The sequence below is a fragment of the Cavia porcellus genome, unplaced genomic scaffold (genome assembly GCF_034190915.1).
Source record: "Cavia porcellus strain 051 isolate PalLab524CR breed Dunkin Hartley unplaced genomic scaffold, mCavPor4.1 scaffold_7, whole genome shotgun sequence".
Lineage (NCBI taxonomy): Eukaryota > Metazoa > Chordata > Mammalia > Rodentia > Caviidae > Cavia > Cavia porcellus.
The window spans coordinates 72,828,033-72,851,532 of NW_026947490.1; positions in this window are offsets into that span (position 1 = coordinate 72,828,033).

Here is a 23,500-nt window from a genome sequence, read left to right on the forward strand (position 1 = left end):
AATAGAATGGAAACTGTGGAAATACTGACCATAGCACAGCTAGCAGCTTTGCTGACACGGAAGCGAGAGACGATGGGTTTACAAGCGCATGCACACTGCAGGAATTCCATGTGTTTATCGTATATATATATTTTTTTGTCTTTTTCCTTTTTATCGGTACCAGGGATTGAACTCACGACTGCCTGCTTGTAAGGCAGGCACTTATGCCACTGAGCTAAATCCCCAACCCCTCTTTATCGTATTAACCACTCGTACAGGACACCACAACTGCGTAGGGCCATGAAGAACAGGCAAAGCTTTTTATTCCTGCAACCTTTCAACTGTATAAAGAGAAGTAAGTTTCACTTTTTGCTCCTTCCGTTGTGGCCGAGAGTGGCAGTCTGCCGGGACACCAGGGTGGGTTTGGTGGCAGCTGTCGGAGACACTGTGCTCCTGGACCCAGTCTGGCCCTCAGTCTCCAGACAGAGAAGAGGGACTGCCATGTGAAGAGCTGGGACTCAGACTCAGCTCCTCCCAGACCTTGCAGGATGACGCCAGCCCATCTGGGAGAGAGTGAGTGCTGTGGCTCCCACGTCCTTGTCAGGGAGGCCTGTGTGCAACATCCCGGCCGGAAGTGTGGGCAGCATGACCCTGCTTTACTCCGCAGATGGCAGCTCCCGGACCAGATGCACGGGGCAGCCATGGGCCAGCTGTGCTTTAAGCCTAAATAGGCTTTTAGACATTTGGCTTCCCTTGGAAAAGCACAGCTCTCGTTTGTCTTTGCAGCTTCCTGATCACCTTTTATTTTTTGTTTTGAACTCTGAGACAGGGTCTTCCTCTGTAACTCAGGCTGGCTTTGAACTCACTCTTGTAGCCCAGGCTGGCCTCAAACTAGCAGCAATCCTCCTGCCTCAGCCTCCCAAGGGCAGGAATCATAGGCATGCACCACCTCACCCAGCCCAAAGAGTCAGTTAAAACTCTTACTTGTGGGTCCAGGGATATAGCCCAGTGTCATAAGTACCTGTGGTCTTGAGTTTGATTCCCAGTATTCCCCACCAAAAAAAGAACAAGCAACATAATGTGGAGCCAAGGATTTAGCTCAGTGGCAAAAGTGAGTTTGATCCATGATACCAAAAAAAAAAAAAAAACAAAAAGAAAGAACAACGTCGCTTGCTTGTGTAACAAGTAGACACAGCACACTGTAACCGTGCACATATTAGACACTGGATCCCCTGACCTGGAGCCGGCCCAGCCGGCTGAAAGCCCAGTAGTATTCCAAGCAGCTGGAGGGCCCAGAGGCCTTGTTCAACCCCACCCATCCTGTCCAGCAGGAAGCCAAGACCCCCAGGCCCAGAGCCTCCAGGCTGCTTCTCCAGCCTCTGACCAATACCCCCAGCCAGTGAAGTGGCCCTACCCACAACCCGGGGACATCTGGCTTTTCCAGCTCTGACGGGGGAGGTGGAGCCTAGAAGGAGCGATGTGCCGTGTTGCCCAATAGCGGGGCCTGGAGAACCCGGGCTGCCCAGGGTCCCTTCAGCTCCACCTGGCGAAGCATGGCTGTCCTGCATGTGGACAGTGTGTTCCTTTGGGTCCAACAGCCTGCAGTCGGAGGACAAAGCAAGGTGGCTCACTTTCCCAGGTTCCTGCAAATTCTCTATGTTTTAAAACAAGAAAAGCAACAGAAGCACCTCCCTGCCTGGTCTCTGCACAGCTCCGCTGCCTGTGGTTCTTCCCACAGCCTCTGACCTTGAAGCCCAGACAGGGCCCTGCAGGACCAGCTCAGTGGCCTAGCTTTTCAGAGAAAGTGATTCCAGGTTCTAGTTTACAGACATTCCTTGTTCAGTGATCGGGTTCCTGCGACGGCATCCTTAAGTGAACTGGTCACTAAATGAGCGGGGTACACGGTATGTGCACTACAACACTCAGAACAAAGAAGGAGCTGCACGAAACCCCAGCTTGATGACTTCACAGTTATTTGCATTTTACATGCGGTGCCAAATTGTGTTACAGAACCTAAAGCGGCAGTGCCAGGCTGCACAGTGTGATCAGCAACCCTTTCCGTGTCATTGATCAAGGTGCATGGTATGAAAGAGACATCACCGCTCTGTCAAGGAGATGCACATAGGTGTACCGAAAAGTGGGGTATAAGTCCGGCGACAGGTTTTAAGTCTGAACATTATTTTACTTATTTATTTTGGTATCGCGGATTCGAACTCTTGACTTTGCACTTACCTGACAAGCACTTGAGCCAACAAGCTAAATCCCGGACATTAGTTTAAGCAGATAGGTTGTTAAACCTAACAAGATAGAAAAGAGCTCCAGCATACAGCTGTGCTCTTTGCTGCTTCTGTTTCACAAAGGATTAAAATGCTTCTGGCACTGCGATGGAGCCCTGTCCTGTTTTGATTCTTGTCGTGCTTTCTCTCCTTTCTTGGACTGTTCTGTGTCCGCCTTCTTGGCCTCTCTGTCCATGTGCCCAGGTTCAGTGTGGGTGGCAGGCTTTACTTTCCGGGCACCTTCTTCCTGCACAGCGGATGTGCTAACCCAACAGCACAGAAGGGAGCTGCAGGGCGCTGGGCCAGGAAGGCCATCGGAGCACTGGCTCCCTGCCACGTCAGGGACGCTGACGTGACGGTCGAGAGTGGTTAGAAGAGTCACCGCTGCCTCCAAAGGTGGGAGAAGGGGACTGCATTTGTCCACTTTCTGTTACTGTGACAAAGCATCAGGGCTGGGGTGGTTCTCATGTGAGCGCGGTTCTGGAGCCTGAGGGTCTCACCAAGAGCTGCAGGCCCTGGCCAGGCCCCTGCGGGATGGAGGGTCACATCCCAGAGCCAAAGCAGATACACATGGAGGCCTGGCCTGCTCCATTTGCCTGGAGGCCCTGCAGGAAATACCCTCGCTTTAGGAAGACACTGGCCCAAGGTCCAGTTCCTCCTCTAGAGACACCTCAGAGTTTGCCCCACCTGCATAGAGCCGTGCCGGGGACTGTACTCCAGGAGCCTCAGCCCGACAGAGACCACCCAGAAGACAGCACTCAGGCAGCCCCGATGCTCTGGGAAGGACAGGGACAGGAGAGAGCCTGGGCTGAGGCCAAATGCAACCCTGCTGTGCCTCGACCTCCCAACCTGTTCCTGTTTCCTAAGCCTCTAGCGCTACTATAATCTACCATAGTGACTTAGGGTCCTGACATAGCCCAGCCGCTTCTGTCCTCCATAGGTACTGAAGTGTTTGAGACTATTTGTGACTTCTAAAGAACTTTTTTTAAAGCTCTGAATCTTTGTTCGTGCTTTGCCCATCCCCCCCCCCCCACTAGCAAAGATGTACCAGGCCACCCCATCTTGTTCCCTAGGAGCTGAAAGTGCACAGTTCTGATTTGTTGAGATATATCTTAACAACTGCCTAAAGATCTCATTTTGGAAATAAGAACAGAAGGGTCCAGGCGTAGAGGTGTAGCTCAGTGGTAGGGTACTTGCCTGTCATGCATGAGGTCCTGGTTCAATCCCCAGTGCTGCCCAAAGCCAAACGAACCACCACCACCACAACAACAAAATCCAAGAGACTCCAGAGAAACTGCAGTGCCTGTCAGGAATAGACAGCCACCAGAGGGCAGCTGGCCCCGCAGCCCTGATTACCATCTGCTGTCATTGTCATCTTCTTCCCCTTTAAAAAAATAAGATTAGCTAGGTTTGATGACACATTCCGATAGTTTCAGTATCCTGGGAGGCTGAGGCAGGAGGATCACAAATTAAAGCCCAGCCTGGAAAGCAGCAACTTTGCAAGACTGTCTCAAAAAAGGGCTGGTCATGTAGCTCAGGGTGAAGGCCCCTAGTTCAATTCCTGTACTTCCATAAACAAACGATACAAATAAAATAGGACCATCGTATTGACCACAGAGCATATTAGAGGATCCAGCAGGAAGCTCATCCTGCTGCGTGGAGGCAGCGATGACCACGCTGCTTCCCAGGGCTGGCAGAGTGTGGCCAGCAGAACCTGGGCTCCTGGTGCTGTGAGTCTGTCCCACTAGGTCCGGTCAGCATGCGGTGTTCTCAAGAGAGCGGAAGTCCTGAGTCACTCTCCATAGGTGTCTGCTGCATGCCGGGGAACATCTTACAGTGCAGTATTTATAACTCAGTGTCATACGCCTTTGCTCTGTGGAGTTATCAGCCTCCTCCTCTTCCTTTTCTCCTGCAGTCCCGAAGATTGAACTAGATGACCCCTCTGCCGCTGAGCTCCATCCTCAGCCCTTCTTGTTTCTTTTGAAGTGGGCTCACTAAGCTGGCCAGGCTGGCCTCGAACTTGCAATCCTCCTGTATCAGCCTCCAGAGTAGCGGGGATTACAAGTGTGCACCACCATGCCTGGCTTGGCTTTCTTTAAGAAATGCAATTACTGAGTAGAGTGCATGAAATTTCAAAAGCAGGCTGCAACCAGAGCAAAGCTGCTAGCAGTGGTTCGCAAGTGTGGCCTGGACCAGCAGCCTTAACAACCCTGAGAATTTCTGGAAGTGCAGACCAGGCCCACCTGCCTGGCCTCTGGGTTTCCAGCCAAGCACTCTGTGTTAGGAAGCTCTCCTGGTATCCTCACAGCCAGATGTGCCTCCACTTACCCTCAGGAGCACCTTCAGTGGAACCGTAAACTGAAAATGTGTTCAATCTGTCCGGCACTCAGGAACACATGGTTTAGCTATGCAGAACCCAGCGCTGCAGGAGGGCATCAGCCTAGGTGTGGCCAGCTACAGGAAAGGCTGCAATGCAGCCTGGGGGATGGTTTCCAGCAAGCCCCAGCTTCCTATCATCATGAGGGTGGTGGGTGATCTGGGATGAAGCCGGATGACTGTAGGTCAGGAATGCTGAGTCTCAGAACTGTGGGCTCAGGGCCTGGCTGGGGAAACCAAACCCTGGGGTGGGCACCTCCATGGACCATGCGCCAACCTTGAACAGCGAGGCCCACAAGCTCTCGGACGCAGCCAGGTATCTGGGAACAGGACCCTGCTGGGGAGTGCGGACAGGGAGGGACAAGGGCCTGGACTGATGCCCATGGGAAGCCTCTGTCTACTCTGTCTTACTTAGCTGTGTGCAGTTCCAGGGCTCCAGTTCTGGTCACTGGGCAGCAGAGAATCACGGTGATGATGTAAGCCTCTGTACCTGCCAGGGACGCAGGGCCAAGCTGGCAGGGAGGTGAGGGCTGATCATGAGGACCTGGGATCCGCTCCGTGGGGGAGGGATCATCCAGCACAAACCAAGGCCCAGGTACCAGCCTAGGTCCACAGAACATAGTGTGGAGCTGGTCATGGTGGTATGGCCCCTCCATCACAGCCATTTGGGAGGCTGAGGCAGGAGGATTATTTAAGACCAGGAGTTCATTCAAGACCAGTCTGGGGAACACAGTCAGACCTTATGGAAAGAGACGGATGTGTCTGGAGGCGCTGGAGGATACTCGGGCTGTGGGACGTGCTCACGCTCAGTGTGCGACTCCCACCTGTTACGCCTTGTCTGGAGGTGTTGAGCCACACTGGCTCTGTGGATGCTAGGTTCAAGCCTCTCTGGAGCGCCCTGCACCTGGCCCTGCACATCTGACGTCCACTGTGATCTTAGATGTAGACCCCGCAGCTCTCAGTCCCGATCGCCAGGAGGCTGTGGAGTAGGAGGCCACAGAGTCACCGCAGCCCAGCCTGGCCCCAGCCAAGGTCAGCCAGCTCTGCCCCAGCCCCTCAAGCCAATGGCTTTTCTTGTACCCTGGTCTCCCCTGAGTCTCTGCACATCTGTGTGCAGCAGGGTTGGAGTTCTGCACTGAAAACTGAACCCAGAGTCTAATGTGTGCTAAGCAAGAGCTCTACCATTGAGCTCCATCTCTAGCCCTTTTAAATTTTTTAAAATAGGCTGAGTTGCACGTGATCCTCCTGCCTCAGCCTCCTGTATATTGAGATTGCAGGCTGCCTATATTGCTGCACTGGGCTCTGCCCATCCTCTGTGCCTGGACTATAGCCTGCTCTTCTGTTACATGTGACTCAAAATTCATTTAATCGGCTGGGGATTTAGCTCAGCGGCATAAGCGCCTGCCTTGACTCAAAATTCATTCAATTGGCTGGGGATTTAGCTCAGTGGCATAAGCGCCTGCCTTGCAAGCAGGCAGTCGTGAGTTCAATCCCTGGTACCGATAAAAAGGAAAAAGACAAAAAAAAAAAGAAAAGAAAAAAAAATTCATTCAATCAGTGCTCTTTTCCCTAAGCAAGCCAAGTCACTCCTGCTGCTGGTGAGTAAAAATTCCAGTGAACATATTACTCCTGTGAATGAAGAATCTGAGCCTCGGTGCTTAGGGACTCAGCCGGAGCAGGGCCAGTGAGTGGCCTGCGACCCTGAGCCTGAGCCAGGGACCCTGCAGCCCCTGTCTTGCCTTCTCGGTCACTGGCTGTGGCACCCCAAGCAGAAGTGCGGGCTGCATTCTCTCTTTCCTCACCTGGCATGTGGAGCCGTGACCTCCCCGCCAGGGTGGCTCATGTTTAGAAAGAAGTAGTGAACATTTCCTCTTGTACTTTCTGAATGGAAACCAACAAACTCAGAGCCCACAGCCCCACCTGGGTCCTGAGCTGTGCCTGTGTTCCAGCTGGTCTCTCCATCCTCATCAGATGGTATGGACACCGGGAGCCAGCCAGGCCTGTGGGGTGCAGCTGGCCAGCCCCAAGCTGGCTGCCTGCCTGGCTTGTCTCCATGGAAACCAAGCAGAGCTCCTGCCCATCCTCGTACCCTCTGCCTCCTGCTCCAAGGCTTCTGCATGTGGCCCCCAGGGTGGTGCTGGGGCCCAAATCAAGGGCCTCACTCATGCCAGGCCAGTGTGGTTGAGCCACATCCCCAGACCACCGATGATCTGTCACTGTCATCTCCTGGTGTGTGGGCCTTGCCATCCCTAAATAATGAAAAAGGCCTGCGGAGAAGCCACAGGAGAGAGCAGAGGCCACGCATCCCCACTGTCACCTGGGGATAGCAGGCCTGCTGACATCCATTCACAGACTCGTAAGCCATGGAAGCTGAGCCCGACCTGGCCGCCCATGCCACTCCCATCTGCAGCCCTCAGAAATGGACCGGGAGGCTCGGGACAATCAGGGTCACATGAGGCTAGGGTGCTTGGGGTGTAAGCCGGGCTCCGACAGCAGACAAGGCTTGGGTGCTGGTGTAGGCGTAGATGCTTTTCCTTATGTTAGCCATCAAGGAGCCAACCCTGCAGCATCGTGGGGGTGCACCTGTGAGCCCAGCACTTTGGTGGCTGTGGACGGGACGCCCCTGAGGCCCAGGAGGAAACTGCAGATGGGCCTCTCTGCAGATGAGGGGTGCTGCCAGCCCTAATGACAGCTGAGCGCACCAAGGCTCTCTGCCTCCTTTAGTCTCCCTTCATTGTGAAGCCAGGGGCAGGCAGACGTCCTTGGCCAGGGTTGCAAAGGCAAAACCCGGCTCACACTGAGCCTTGTGTGTCTCGGGAGAGGCCACAGTAACAATGCCTGCCATCCAGCATTTGGGAGGCTAAGCAAGGAGACTGCCAGTTCGAGGCCAGCCTGGGCTGCACAGGGCTCATAGTCAGCCTGCCCTGACTAGGAGACCTTGTCTCAAAACCCAGCCCCTTCGAGAAAGAAAAGAAAAAGACTCTCGCTTCCATGTGCTTTCTCGTTATACCTGTGGGAAAAGATTCTGGGCCAGATGCTACACAAGCTTCATAACCTGCTTTTTTTGGTTTCTTCCGGAAAGAAGAATTGCTTTAGGTAAGACATTTTAATGGTTCCTAATGCTCCTGTGAAAGTAGCATGGTTGGGCCGGTGATATAGCTACAGTGGCACAGTACCTGCCTGTCAAGCAGCTGAGTTCAATTCCAGTACCAAGAAGAGAAAGAGGGAGGGAGGGAAGGCAGAGAGACAAAGAGAGAGAGATGGAGCGTGCTGGGGGGTTAGCTCAGTGGCATACGTGCTTGCCTGGCAAACATGAGGTTGTAAGTTCAATCCCCAGTACACAAAAGCAAAAAACCTAATTAAAAAAAAAAGAAAGTACTATAACTGATTGTTTTATTTGGGGGGTTGTTTGTTTACTTTTTGTCTTTTTGAGGCAGAGTCTTACTATATAGATAAGGCTGGTGTTGAACTCACTGTGTAGCCCAGGCTGGCCTCGAACTCACAGCAACCCTCCTGCCTCAGCCTCCAGCGTGCTGGAATTACAGGCTGCACCACCATGCTGGTGGAGATGTTTATTTTTGATGCCATCTGTAGACTCTCAGGGTCCCCTCTCTTTTTGCTTGCTCAGTGACCAATAACTGTCTGTGTGTTTCACGGTAGCAAGAATGGAGGGTTGTGAGGAGTCACAGCACCAGGAGATACAGAATGTCCGAAGTTGACACCCAGCTCCCCGGGCTCGATGCTGCACCCCACACTCGTGGGCTCATTTCCCATCATGCCCTGTGAATATGGAAACTGTTACATGTCGATTTTAAAAAAACCTATCATCTACACTTTACCGAAAAAGGCGAACTTTCTATCTAATAATGTTTTCAACCACTTTTGTCAGATATAGAAACCACACAGAAACTTACCAAGAGTAATCTTCTCCAAGTACAGCAGGACCTGGGCCCAGCTTCCTGCCCAGAGTTCGGGGGACTCGTTAGCTCATGGGGGCTCTTTCTGGAGTAGCCCTGCTCCTCACCAGCTGGCCACGCTCTCACACACCAACCCACATGGCACAGTGCAAATGTTCAGCACTCTTGCTTCTTATGTGATTTTCCTTTGGTTTGCTCGAAGGGGTCTAAAGAGCACTGTCGGGGCTAAATGGATCTCGGTCACTATTTCTACAGTTTTCCCCTCCAATGTCCATTATAAGTTTGGAAATGTAAAATTTGTTTTAAAGAACTCTAATAATAAAAAATAAAGCTATGAAAAGTTGCCAGGAGTGGTGGTGCGTACCTGTCATCCAGTAGTCAGGAAGCTGAGTCAGGAGGATCGCTATGGGGTCAGTCTGGGCTAGATACAGAGATAGAAAGGGAAAGAGAACATACAGAGGCAGAGAGCTGGGGTGGCAGAGTACGGAAGACATAAACTTGGGCATTGTGATTATATCAGAAAAAAAGAGATGTTTCATGAATATACACAACGAATGTGACCCTCATTATTTCTAGTTAGCCATGTTACTGTTATTCCAGAAAACTAAGGTAAAACATTCATAGGTTAAATAAAGAATTCAGTACAGAAAACCAGAGTTGAACTTGGCAGTCCACTCAGCAGCCCAGCTATATCCCCTACTAATTTTCAGGTTGTAAAATTGCTACTGGGAAAATACTCTTAGTCAAGAAACCGTGTGCCTCCCCTACTTTGACACCCAGGTGCTTACAGTTACTGAGTATCAGAAACAAGATGAGAAACACATTCTGCTTATATACACACCGTCAGATGCACACTGAACACAGCTACGATGGATTTGTTATAATAAAAGCAACTGTCGACAGAAAAGGACAGAGCGGCTCCAGGTCCTGCTGTGGCCGCGGTGTGGGCATGCATGTGGGGACTGCTGGCCAGGCACCCGTCCAGCCAGCAAAGGGGTCCAGGAAGGTCCAGGGAAGGAGCTGGTGGCTGAACTGACCGTGGGCAGCAAGTGGGGGCAGGCACCTATGGGAACCCGGCCAGGGGTCCCGATTGTCAGTCTCAAGCATGCGGCAAGAAAAATGAAAAACAGAGACAAGCATCGTATTTGACAGTGGCTGGGAGGTCGATGTCTCTGCATCTGAGCTCTCACTCCCGAAGCAGCCTGTATTTATTAGCTGTATACAGTGATGGCTAGCAAAGGATCCCACTTCATCCGAAGAAGACTGAATCCAGAGGGCGTAGACGATCTTATGCTTAGAAGAGGCATGGGAAATCTCGATGGTTGGTACTTGTAATCCCAGTCTTTTCTTTTATCCCATAGGGAAATACACAAAACCAGTCACTGTAAATTTGTGGTCCCCAACAGCAACCCAGGTAGGGGACCAGGAAAAGCAAAGGCAGGGAGCCCAAAGAGGGAGCCCCCCTGGGGCCCCAGCCGGAGGACATGAGTGCAGGAGGGAGCTGGGCCCAAGGCAGAGGGCACAGGGAAGCTCCGAGCACTGCCTGCCACCCAGGCCACACCCAGGCCACACCCAGCGCTGGGCTCCTGGGCCCTCTCCAGCAGGTCGCACTTGTTTCTGTTTGCTGGAGGACGAGGAGGTGGCACATGCATGCATGTGTGTGTGTGTGTGTAATCTTGTCTGGACAAGCCATGAATTTAGTAAAGGACAATCTGTACAGTGATGCGTGTGTCCTCAGCAAGTACTTCCTCCTTCTCTAAGGTGTGAGCAGAGGTATTGACCAACAGGAAGGAAAGTGAAGGACACAGTGACAAACTGATGGCCCTCACACACCTCAAGGCTTCGCCTGTGGTCTGACTGTTTTGCACTGCTTCCTCCAAGTTCTTCACAGCTCTTGTGTTAACACGAGACCTCTGCAACACAAGCACCTGGTGACCACGGGAGCAGTCTGCCCCTCCCACCCATCTGTGCCTCTGCCTGGCATCTTTTGCAGCTCAGGGTTGGAAACAGTTCTGCAGGTCTCCATGACTGATTCAGCCAGGGAACCTGTAACCTCCTATCACAGCTCAAGGCTTGGAACTCTGTCAGGAGAGAATAGCAAGACTTCTGTCAGATTTCGTTTCATCTCAATTCCGCTTTGGGAATTAAAGGTGTCCTGGTTCCTTTTCTCTCATTGCTGAGACAAAATACCTGACACCCAAAATGAAGGAAGCAAAGGTTTATTGAGCTCATAGTTGTGGAGGTTTTGGCTGGCTTCAGGGCAGGGTGGTGCAGCAGAGGGCAGCCGTTCATGGTGGCAGAAGACAGCAAAAGCAAAAAGAGCAAGAAGGGGCACAGGGGTGTGAGAGAAGACTTTCTGTGCCCATATTATACGCAGGCCACCCACTCTGTGGTGGGTGTAGCACTTGCACCCATAATCCCAGCCTTGACCACGAATCAGTCACAAATTCCAGACTCTGCCCCAATGGCTGCAGGAGGCTTTGGGGGACATCCAGACACAAACCATAACAAAAGGCTAAGCTACATTCACTTGAACCACCAGTCACCACCATCACCAGGTCGGGGGTTGGCAGGCTCTGCACAGTGGCCAAGGACATCACCAGATGGAGGTGTCATCACCCTTCTTTTTCACACTGCAAGTTCAGGGCCACGGGGAGTTCTGCGTTTACCCTCAAGCTCCTGTATATTTCCTTCACTGGTCACCACAGTCACATCTAAAAACATACACTGACTCAGGTAAGTGAGCATGAAAACAGCTCACTGGTCAGCCCGTCCTGGTGCCTCATACCTGTGACACCAGCACTGAGGAGGCTGAGGCAGGAGGCTGTGCCAGCTCGTAGAGTTCAAGGCCAACCGCAGCTATGTGGCAAGTCCTTTCTCAGAAGCAACCCACAAAGCAACTATGCAATACATTCTATTGTCTTAGGAAAATGTAACAGTGTGTGTGTTTTTCTTTTAAGAAAACTTACATGAAAGATGCTCCCCAATTCTGAATGTAAAAAGGGGAAATGATGGCTTTCCTTTGTGGTTATTATCAAAGTTTAGCCAAGGGTAATTTAGCAGAAAGCACAGAAAGCTTACATTTCTAAAGCAGCTTGTCACCCTGGCGTCCGTCGTGACTGCACCTGCCTGTGCTGTGCAGACTGAGAAGGTGTCACAATAACTCTGAGTGTGCCCAGCCATGCATCCCTTATCCTCTCTCTGTGTAAGTCCAGAGCCAGACCCACATCACCCTCTGCGCCCCCAGAAGAGTGAGGCTTGGCTCTGATTTCACAGCACTCCTGTACCCAGCCTGGAGACTGCATGGGGGGGTTTCACAGGACAGGGCTGGAGGGTGAAGGTCAGAGTTGGGGTGGGCAGGGAGAGTGCACCCACTCTCCGGAGCAGCCGGGGAGGATGGATTAACTTCAGGGAGAGATTGACAGTGAGTCATGGAGGGCACAGGGTGAAGGAGGAGGAATTCTAAAAATACAGCGGCCTCCTCCCCAGGCACTGTCCGCAAGCAGCAGACCCGAGAGCTCATTAGCTTGACTCCTTCGCCCTCCACAGCCGTGTTCCCAGCAGCGATCCTGGCACAGTCTTAAAATGGATGTGAGTTCAGCCAAGGTCAGAGGATTGAGGGCACCACAGGGCATCCTCCAGGAGAGCCAGGTGTCCCCGCGCTTTGCCACAGCTCCACGGCCCACAGGGGCCGCTCCAACCTCAGCCTCCCAAAGCAGCCAGGTGGAGGGCGGCCAGCTGTGCAGACTCCTCGAGTCCATTGTCCCTGGCCTTTATGCAGGAGGCCCTGGCCACGGTCCACTTCCTCCTGGTGCCTGCCACCCAGGCAGACAGAGGCTGGCTGAGCCGACACGGCCAGCCCAGGATCAGAGTCCCTGTTGCCCCTTGGCCTTCTCCATCCGGCTCCTCCCCACCCTCAGACCCTGGAGGTCGGAGATACAAAAAGCCCAGGATGCCCCATCCTTCAGGTACCCCCATCACCCTGAGTCACTGCGCCCTGAAGCCGCTGGTTACGGAGTCCTAGTTGCATGCCCCTAGAGCCCAGGTCCTCTGGCATGAGACCAAAACCCCAGCACCCCATGGCCCAGCCGGATGGAGCAGGATAGCATGGTAAAGGCCATTAGAAAAGAGACCCGGCTTTCCAGCATGGACCTCTGTGACCAGGTGACACCACCAGTACTCATGCACACGGCCTGGCCCTCTCCTGAAAGGCGTGTGCGTGGTGCAGGGGAGCCATGGGCGTGCCACTCCGAGATGGGCCACTCCTGCGGATAGTGTCGCTTTGGGCATGGCTATGAAATTTCTGAGCCTTGGCTTCCATATCTAGGCATGGGGCGCAGTAGTTCTTCATAGGGTGGTTGTGATATTAAAACTAAGATCTGGAGCACAGGATTGGTGCATTAAATAGAAGCACTGCCACCTACTGCTTCTCTGTCTCTCTCTTCCTCTCTCTTCCTCTTCCTCTGTCTCTCTCATGCTAGGGACTGAACCCAGGCTTTCACAATGGGCTAAAGCCCAGGCTTTAAAAAGTTTAAAAAAAAATTTTTTTTTAATAATACACTCCTCAGTGTGGTGCTGCATGCCTGTAACACCAGCACTCAGGAGGCTGAGGCAGGAGGATCGCCACAGGCTACATAGTGAGTTCAAGGCCAGCCTGCGCCATATAGTGAGTTCAAGGCCAGCTTGCACTACATAAGGAGATCCTGTCTCGAAATACAAAACAAAACAAAATGACCGGATGTAGTTCAATGGTAGAACACTTACCTAGTATGCAAGATGCCCTGGGTTCAATCTCCCAGCACCAAACAATAACAGCCACAAACCTCAGGTTCGAAAGTTGCAAATCAGGCTCCAGATACACATCAAGCGATGGAAGCAGCAAACTCCACTTCTCCATGATTGGGGCTCCACGGGTTTGCAGTCTTTCCTTTTTTTTTTTTTTTTTTTGCGCTAAGGAAGCTGAACTGGCTTTGAATTTTTGATCCTTCTACCCCCGCCTCCAGGACAGCTGGGAGCATAGGCAGGCAGCCTTGTGTCTGAGCCCAGCCTCTCCTCCACTGCAGCACACGGGCCGACCTGCAGGGTCGGTCGCACAGCCTGCCACAGCTGCTGTCCAAGGCCTGCTTTCTAGCATTCCCCACAGGTTACATGAGGCTCCATCTCCCTCAGGAAGTCAGCTCCAGAGAGAGCAGAAAATGAGCAAAAGCCGGCGCCAGGCCAGTATCTCACACAGATAGTGTGGTCCGAGAAACACATTTGCAGCCGGGTGTGGAGGGGCACACCTTGTAGTTCCAGCACTAGGGGAAGCCAAGGCAGGAGGATCTCCAGCTGTAGCCCAGTCTGGGCAATTTAACAACTTGGTGACACCTTGTGTGATGCTTTAGATCTAAGTTATTCCCGGAATTCTCAGGGGTTCTGAGGCGGGGTCCTTAGAAGGCGTTATGTCATCAGGGTATCCTGCAGGTGAGTTCAGAGCTGACTGTGCTGTTAGCAGGGGCCCTGGTTGGAAGAGGGGGTCACCAGGGGCGTGGGCTGGAAGGAACATTCTTGTCCACAGCTCTGGTCCTCCCTCCTCTCTCTAAGTCCTGGCTGCTCTGTGGGAACAGCTCGCTGTCCTTGGCCATGCTCTTCCCCCATGGTGTTCCTGCCTTGAAGCCACAGACTGAACCCTCGGAAACTCTGAGCTGAATTAAAACTCTCGTCTTTGAGTTGCAGGTGTTACATATTTTGTTCCCCACAATGGGGAAGGACTAAAATACCCTGCCTTGAAGAAAAAAAAAAAGGCTGAGGGGTATAGTGTAGTCAAAGGCCTTGTGTTCAATCCCCAGGCACACACGCACACATATGAACAGACTAACATATTAGAAAGAGGGGAAGGGGCCAGGGGTGTAGCTCAGTGTAACAGCACCTGCCTGCAAGCACAAGGTCCTGAGTTCAATTCCTGGTACCAAAAAAAAAAAAAAAAAAAAAAAAAAAGAATAAGGGGAAATACACCAAAGAAAGTCAAAATAACATAAAATATTGTTCCTGTGACCAAATACTGTTCCTTGTCTTCCAGTGCCAACCCTGTCACAAACCTTTCCCACTGCAGAGGAAGGCAGCCAAGCACTTTGCTCTGTGTTTCCAAAATAGCTCTCTCCCTCCTCGTTTTCTGGAGGCCCTGGGAATTGAACCCGGGGCTTCCACACTGAGCTTCATCCCCAGCCCTCTTTAAACGTTCGAGCAGGGTCTCTCTAAGTTGCCTGTACTGGGATCAAACTTCTGACCCTTTTCTGAGCTTCTCCAGTGACTGGGACTGCAGGCACACTCTGGTGAGCCCAGCTTCTCTATTTAAAAGAAATTAATTGAAGTAAAGCACACATGACACAAAGTGTGACGTCTTACCACTTTAAAATGGACCGTTTGTGGGGTTTGTGGAGTTTGTGGGGTGTGCTCATGTTAGAGCATGCTCAGTGTGCAGGAGGCTCTGGTTCAGTCCTCAGCACTCTGACAGTAAAATCGAATCAATGAGCGTGCAGTTTAATAGCATCATGTGTGTGACTGTTGTGATCCGGACTCCAGAAGCTTTCAGTTACCCCAACTCACTGAACCCTAACAGCCCAGAGCTTTCTTCACACAGCTTTTTCTCTCAGCCTCTCTCTGCCATTGCACTCCACTTTCTGTTCTCTTAATTCAATCCCTCTAGAGTCTCCACTTGCGTGGAACCACAGTGTTGGTATCATTTACTTTCTTAGCACCAGGACCCAATACCAGACACCTGGACCTTGCGAGGTTCATTTGGCTCCTTGGAGGTCCATTTGGCTCTCAGTTCTGGTGGGTTCGGTCCAAGGTCAGCTGCTCTGAGGTGGAAGGACATGGAAAGGGCAGGGGAGGGCAGCTGTGCATCCCAGGCATCCTAGGCCAGAGTGCAAGAGGGGTGGGGACAGGAACACACCTCCCAGGCCACACCCCAGGACCACCGCCTCCCACCAGCCCCTCCTATGGTGCCCTCAGCCACCAGCTTGCCCTGCATGAGTCCACGGAAAGGCACAGTGTCCCCCAGCTACCACCTTCCACATGTGAGGCTCAGGGACATTTTAGATCCAAAGTATAACAGCACTGTCCTCCTGTGAGTGGCTTATTCACTAAGTATAGCAGCCTCAACGTTCATTCACGTTGCAGTGAATGTCAAAATTTCTTTTCTTTTTAAGGTTGAATAATATTCAGAAATATACATATTTTTAAATGAGCATTTTAATTGTGAAATTAAAGGCATTAGTCTAAGAAGGCCCAAGAGTGGAAATGCCAAAAAAAAAAAAAAAATACTAAGAGCCCCACACAGACACACCGCCAGCACCTTTCTTCCCCCCTGGATGGGTGGGAGCTTCGACGGGGGTGCAGTTCCAAGCTGCAGTTCCTTGGTCTCAGCCATCTGGGGATGTGGGGCGGTGTTTCCTCCCAGGGACACAGACCAGCCTCATTCCTTACTTCCTTTTGTTTCTGCCCAGAGTCTTCTTTTTTTTTTTTTTTTTTTTTTCTCTTTTTTTTTTTTTGTCTTTTTCATTTTTATTGGTACCGGGGATCGAACTCACGACTGTCTGCTTGCAAGGCAGGTGCTTATGCCGCTGAGCTAGATCCCCAGCCCCTGCCCAGAGTCTTCTAAGATGATTCCTCTTCTTCGGTCCGGTTCAGTGATTATCCTTACTCCGCACAGAACTCTGTCTTTTCTGTCCTCTCCTTCTTATCTATTTCTGATCCTTTTGCATCTTCTACGGTTCACGTGAGAAGTCTCTTGAATTGTCTTCCAAGCCCCTTGCCATCTTCTTCATGATATTTTTGTTTTGTTTTGCTTTCTGGGTTGAGAGATTTCTCTTCTATTTGTGTCTTCTAAGTCACTATTTGGGGATCAGAAGCTGCTGCCTTGGAGTCATTTATTAACATTCTAGCTCACAAACTCAGGTTTTCGGTGCCAGAAGCAGCTGTGTGTGTGTGTGTGTGTGTTCACGGAGTCCTTAAATGCTCTCATCACTCTTGGGGTCCCACTGTCCTTTGTGTCCTTCAGCACTTCCTCCTGCTTGGACACTGCCGAATCCGTCTTTCCTGCCTCTGTGCTGTCTTCCACCTGTGCTGACTGGGGCTCAGGGCCTCCTAGTGGCAGCAGTGGAGACACAGTGCTCTCCATCACCTGGCACAGCCCCCATTCCCCAGGCATCCAAGGCCCCGGCAGGAGAGGGGAGCACTGTCCCTCCAGGCTCCTCTTGCTGCTGAAGGGAGTTGCTTGCCTCCCTGGGAGGGCTAGAGGGAAGCGGTGTCCGCCCCTTGAACCCCTAGGCCCTTCTTCCTCTGCAGCCGGAGCCTGGTCCCATCGGCACCCAGGGTGTCTACCCTGTGTCTCACCAGGCCAAGTGTTTTGTGACTCAGCCTTCTGTGCCCAGTGCGGGAGGCTCCTGGCCCAGTGTCTCCATCTCCGGAGAAGTACAGCACTTGGGTCAGGGAAACAGCAGGAGCAGCAAAGGCTTCTGACTGCCGTTTTCCCTGCATCACCTAAACAGATGACAGGTGGCAGTTTCATCTGTCACCTAAACTTCTGTTGAAATAGTTGCCCTAAAAATCTTACTGACCACTTACATAAACAATAACGTTAAGCAGGCACAGAGATGCGTGCCTGCCTGTAATCTGTCTACCGGATGGCAAGCTACGGAGGGCGGCCTGTGTAAGCCAGACAGAGCAACATAGAGGGACCATGTCTCAAAATGAGAAAGAAAGGGGCCGGGAGGTAGCTCAGGAGTAGAGAGGCCCTGGCTTCCAGCCCCAGCGCTGAGTTATCCATACATCCAGCCATCCTTCCTGCAGTAGGAAGGTAGCCTGAAACTTAAAAAATACTCATAAACTCATTGTCCTAGTGATCTAGGGGAATGAAACTCCCAACCTACTATGTCCATTACGAGTTCACATTCTCTAAAATTGAAGAATAAATTTTAGGAACAACGGAGGTTAGGAGCAGAATATATTTATGAGAAAAAGAAAGTTTCTGTCTGAGAGACAGAAGGGGTCCCGAGCAGGTTGCTGGGAATCTGTCTTTTTCAGGAAATTTTATAGAATGAAATCATGAGGTGAGATGGCCTCAAAGTGGGGAAAACTGGAAACTCCCAAGGCAGATGGGCATAAGGTTAACTGTTCAGGTAAAACTGATTAAATCAGGAACAAATGGGGAAGCCAGTCACGTAGAAGGCGGACATTCTTAGGGAGCAGTGACTCTTCCTGTAGAGGGTTGGGATGGTGACTTCTGACTTCCTCAGGGTGAGAGGGAACTATTTAGAATACCTTAGGATGTGGGTGTGTTTGTTTGATCCTCTGTCTTCAGGCCTGGCCCACAGCAGGGGGTGTCTGAATCCCCAACAAGTTGCAGGTATCTGGGCTTCCGCACTGGCTCTTTCGAGGACCCAGCCCTGCCTCACTGCCTATAACATTTCTATCTAACTCAGCTGCATGCAGCACTAAGGACATTTTCACTTTTTGAAGTCATCTCTTTTTAGTCTTCCTCCACTGGAGTGGACTTTCTACAAGGTTGGAGTCAGAGCCTGTGGCACCATGGTCTTGTTCTCCTTCTGGTGGCCCTGTGGCCCTGCATCTGCAAGCACTGAGGACACACTGTGTGAGTCGCGGTGGATCCCCAGCCAGACTCTGTCTTCGCCATTCTGCAGGTTTTCTTGTGGATCAGCAGCAGTCAGCCCCCTGCCCAGCCCAGGCCAGCTGTGTTCTCCTGAGCTCAGCTCTGCAGGTACCTGGGCCAGCACCTGTGGCACCCGGACTCCCCAACAACCCTGCCCCCAAGGAAAGACATTTTTGCTCAGCCACTGAATTCCCTACTCTGTACCCTCTAGCTATGCTCCCCTGCGCTCATCTGTGGTCTGGATGGCGTACTTCTGGGTCCTTGTCTTGGTGCTGTTCAGCTCGCTCCAGCTGCAGGAAAGGCACCTGGTGGAAAGACCAGCGGACCAAGGACACACTGTGGGCGGGCAATGTGGTCCTGCAGGCCTCTGAGCGGGCAGGTGTCCTGCTGCACGCTGCGCACCTCCCTGTGACTGAGGCACATCTGCCTTCCAGATATACCTGCTGTCTTCGTGTTTTCAGGAAAGATAGATTCTTGAGGGAAGCAGAACTTTCTCAATGTTTCTGACCCAGCAGGCACAGAGATGCTTTTACCTTCTTTCTTCTGCAGTCTAATCTCACTGATCACCTCCGGCCCCAGACCCAGGTCCCTGGCACTCAGCAGCCAGCTGGTGCCCTGGGACGGTGCCGGGGCAGAGCAGTCCCTCCTGGCACAGGGTCCCCACACTCCACTCAGAACTGCTCTTTGCCTCCCTGCTCTGGTTCACCCTGAAGGAGGCAGAGGCAGGGAACAAGTCTTTTTCCCAGCAGCAGGACTGCTAGCCTAGGAGCTGCTTTCCCAGTTAGGTAATGCAGCCGTCTTTTAAAACTTGGCTTGGTACAAGCACTGCCTTGCAAACCCTGAGTTTTAGTCCTAACTGAAGCTGGGCTCCCCACAACCCAGTGGACTGAGGGTGTTTGGTTCATACTCTCATTTCCCCTCCCTCAAAATCCACTCCTCTCCTCTTGCTGAGGTCCCTGGGTCCCTGTACCCCGAGTTCACTGGGCCCCCTCTGCCTCCTCCTTCCAGACACCTTTTCATCCTGGGCTCAGCAGCAGGCTCTTCGGTCCTGGCCTCTTGTGCCCATCCTGGCCTCCTGACACCCAGTATCAAATTGCAAGCCGAGCTTGTTTAAGAGACTGACCTAATCACTCCCTGCTGTGGTTCGAATGCATCCATCCGGAGCCCGGTGGAGAAACCTGGTTGCTCCGATGGTTTGGGAGGCAGAGCCTTCAGAGGTGAGGCGCTCCATAAGACTGTGAGCTGAGCATGCTGGTTCACCTGGCAGTCCTGCCTACATGAGAGGCAGAGGCAGGGGGGCACAAGTTCAGGGCAGCTTAGCAAGAGCCTGCCTCAAAGCAGAGAAACAAGGAAAGGGCTATGGATGTGGCTCAGTGCATAGGCCCAGCCTGGTTAACGCCACCTTTGGAACCAAGTTAAGTATTCCAAGAATGGGCTGTTTCAAAGCTCGGCCACCTCAGGTTTTATCCTTCGTCTCGTCCCTGCTTACCACTTAGCTCTTTCACAATACCACGACAAAACACAGGCAGGGGTTTGGCCACATTGAACTGACTGCTCGAAAATTCAGCCTCCAGCACCGAGTGCTGCACAGAGTCCCCTCCCTGAGAAATGACCCCGTCTCTCGCATTCCGTCACACCTGAGCCCTCCGCAGCCCCTGCCAGGCCTGTGTGCACCTCGGCCTTTCTCACCCCACCGCCTCTGCCTACCTCCCTTCTGCTCCTGCCACGTGGGTGGCCGTGGGTCCCCCAGATCCTGGGAATGTTCCTCCTGCTCAGTTCCCCAAGGCACCTCCCAGCCTCCCCCAGTGAGGCACCCTCTGCTTCAAGCCTCTTTCTCTCCCTTCATAGCTCGCAGAAGCTGAAATTTTCCTCACATGTGTACGTACTCGAAGGTAAGTTCCTTCAAGTCAGGAACACTGTCTTATTTTGGTTACTGTTGTTCCCGAACTGGAAGAGCACATGGCCCTCAGTAAGCACTCACAGGTAGACTGGCGCTGATAAATTAGTCTACTATCCAAAGTTCAGGACTGTCAAAACGCCTCAGCTGGAATGGGAAAGGGATGTTAAATCTCACACCCACCCATCCGGAGTGCCAGGAGAGTCACTGGCACCTGAGACGTGGAGGAGGACATGGTTTCCTTGGCCCTGAGGGCTCAGCCCACGTTCAGAGGGCTCCAGGGTGGCAGGGCTCACCTCGTGGTGTTGGGAACAGAGTGGACAGCACCAGAAGGAAGGGCCTGGGAACAGACCCAGGGCCAGGGCCCACATCAGACCCAGCCAGTCACACAGGGAAGCGCGCTTCCCTAACTCCCTAGGGGCCCGCCATCCTGGCCAATAGTGTCCCAAGAGCTCCAACAAAAAAAGAAACTTTCTCTTTTATGTCAATGCCTCTGATTTTTAGAACAAAGATAACACAGGTTAAAGAACAAAGACAGTGCAGGAAGCAGGAGCCTTGTCATTCACCACCACGGGCCCCTTCTCAGTGTGCAGCCCACATGGCCTGGCCGCTGGAGACAAGGGCCCTGCAGAGCCCTGCAGCGGCTTGCTGGTCCCAGAGCGCCTCCTCCTGATGGGTCCCCTCCGCGGGCTGGGTCACAGGGCCTGACTCCCTTCCCGAGGACTCTTGCTTTCCTCCTGACCCAGTCACTCCCACAGACCACCACCTGAGACAGCAGTGGTGCCTTCTTCTCAGGGACATAGCCCAAGACCCCAGCAGACGCTTGCAACTGAGTTCAGCACTGAACCTGTCTCCAAGGACCCCTGAGACAGTAACCTCAGGAGTGAGGTGGCTGCTGCCGGGCCAGGTGCTGCCCCGGGACACCGATCTTTGTCCATGGCTGTCTCTGCGGTCACCCTGAACCGGTTCAACCTCCTAGGTCTCCGAGCTGGGAAGTTAGTGCAGACGTGCAAGACAGAGGAGAGGTCAGCCCGGGCAAGCCAGGGCAGGGTGGAGATTTCATCATGAGATTCAGAATAAGTGGAATTTTTTAAAAATGCATCTTATTTTTGGAATTTCCCAAAATAGTTCCAGACCATAGTTGACGATGGGTAACACTACAGAAACCGAAACCAGAGATAAAGGTTTACCAGATAACTGGAACGGTGAGCCAAGGGTTAGGACCCACGCAAGAATTTTGGAGGGACATAAACAGCCATCTCTCTCCTCTAGCCCTGAAAGGGTACTTTCTTCTGGGTAATGGTGCATTTTTACTGATATAATTAGATTTTCTACCCAAAGGGCTTCCTGAAACTTTCTGACAGTTAATTGCTAGAATTTTTTCTACCCTTTTTTATAGTACCCTTCCTTCTGCAGTGAGCGTGGGTGAGCCCTGTTCCAGGTCAATGTATTTGGAAATGAAAGTGACCGTTTAGGACTTCACTGAGCCAATAAGGAATATATCAGTCAAAACAAGATTTCAGGGGCTGGGGATTTAGCTCAGCGGCATAAGCACCTGCCTTGCAAGCAGGCAGTCGTGGGTTTGATCCCTGGTACCAATAAAAAGGAAAAAGACCAAAAAAAAAAAAAAATTAAAAAAAAAAAACAAGATTTCATTCATTATCCTAGCCAGAAATGTTTTATCAGAACTATTCAGCTTGTCACTCATCAGCAAAGTTCTACCCGCAATTAATATGGAATACGTCATCATATTTAAGGATGACTAAATTACCTGCTCAGAAACTCTTCAGACTGCTGCCATCTCTCTTTTCTCAGTGCTTCTCTCCAGTGTTTTAGGAATCTAATCCCTTTTTAGTCTTTATTTTTATCGGTGGATCTTTGCAGCACACAATGAGGACAGCCCTTGTGGCGAGCTGGTGCACACATGTACACAGCGCGTCTGAACCCTTCTCCCATCCCTGCCCCTTCCGGCTCACCTCCTCCCTCGTCTCTTGGCCCCCTTCCCATTGGCAAAAGATCTGTCTTTCTATTTCCTACTAGCTAGCTTTCTTTTATTTTACTTTTTATTTATATTTTGGATTTCTCAAGAAAAATCTTGTGAGCTGGGCATGGCGGCATATGCTTGTAAATCTCAGCACTCAGCAAGGCTGAGGCAAGATAGCCTCGAGCTTGAAGCCAGCCTGGGCTACCTGGTGGGCTCAAGAGCAGCCTGAATTACAGCACAAGACTGAGACGCTATCTCAAAAGAAAAAGAAAAGAAAGAGAGAGAGAAAGAAAAGAAAAGAAAGAAAGAAAATAAAGAAAGAGCTTGTGATTTTAAGCTTGTGGGTCTGATTTATTTCAGTTAGCACTGTGCTCTCAGGCTGAATTCCTTTTCATATAAATGACTGAAGTTTATCTTTAATGCAGAGTACTATTCCACTGTGTATAAATACCACATTTTCCTTCATCTGTTGATGTGAGGTGGCCACTGTGAGCTGTGCTGCTGGAAACATGGAATCCGTGTGTATTTAACTCTTTCAGGAAGATGCCTAGGAACAAAGCAGCTGAGTCCAGGGGAATTCCTATGTTCAGGTTTTTGAGGAATCGCCATACTGGCATTAGCTCACACACCCACCAACAGTGCAGGTTCCCTTTTCTCCCACAGCCTCCCCAGCCTTTCTTCTTATTTCATTTCTTGATGCTGGCCATTCTTTCCAGAGTAGGAAAAATCGTAATGTTGTTTCAATTTGCATTTCTCTAATGGCCAGCGATGTGAAATATGTTTTCAGGTATTTATTGACCGTATGTACTTCCCAAGAGTGTCTGTTCCCTTTGGTTCCCATTTCTTGATTGGGCCTTTTGGTGCTGAGGGCCTAATTCTTCTGAGTTCTTTATGTTTTCATATTAGTCCTCTGTCCAAGGATTAGCTGATAACATTTTTCCCATTCTGTAGGTTGTCTCTTCCCTTTGTTGGTTGTTTCTGTTACTGTGCAGAAGAGTTTTAATTTCATAAGATCTCATTTGTTAATTCTTTCTTGATTAGATTAATCTCTGAGTATTTGATTTTTCTTGATGCTATTATGAAAGATATTATTTTCTTAATTTATTTATGAGTTCATTATTGGTATACAGGAACACTACTGGGTTTTGTGTGTCGATTTTATATCCTGCTATGCTACTGAATTTGGTTAGTAATTCTAGGAGTCCTCTGGTGAAACTTTTTGGGTCTTTTATAAAAAGGATTATGTTATCTGCAAATCATGATAATTTGACTTCTTCCATCTATAAAAAATATGTATATATGGAAGTCAAAATTGTCTTGCCTGATTATCTGGCTGATGCTTTGAGTACAGTGTCAAACAGAAGAAGTGATAGTGACCATTCTTGTCTTATAATGACTTTGAGAGGAAAGCTTTCAGCT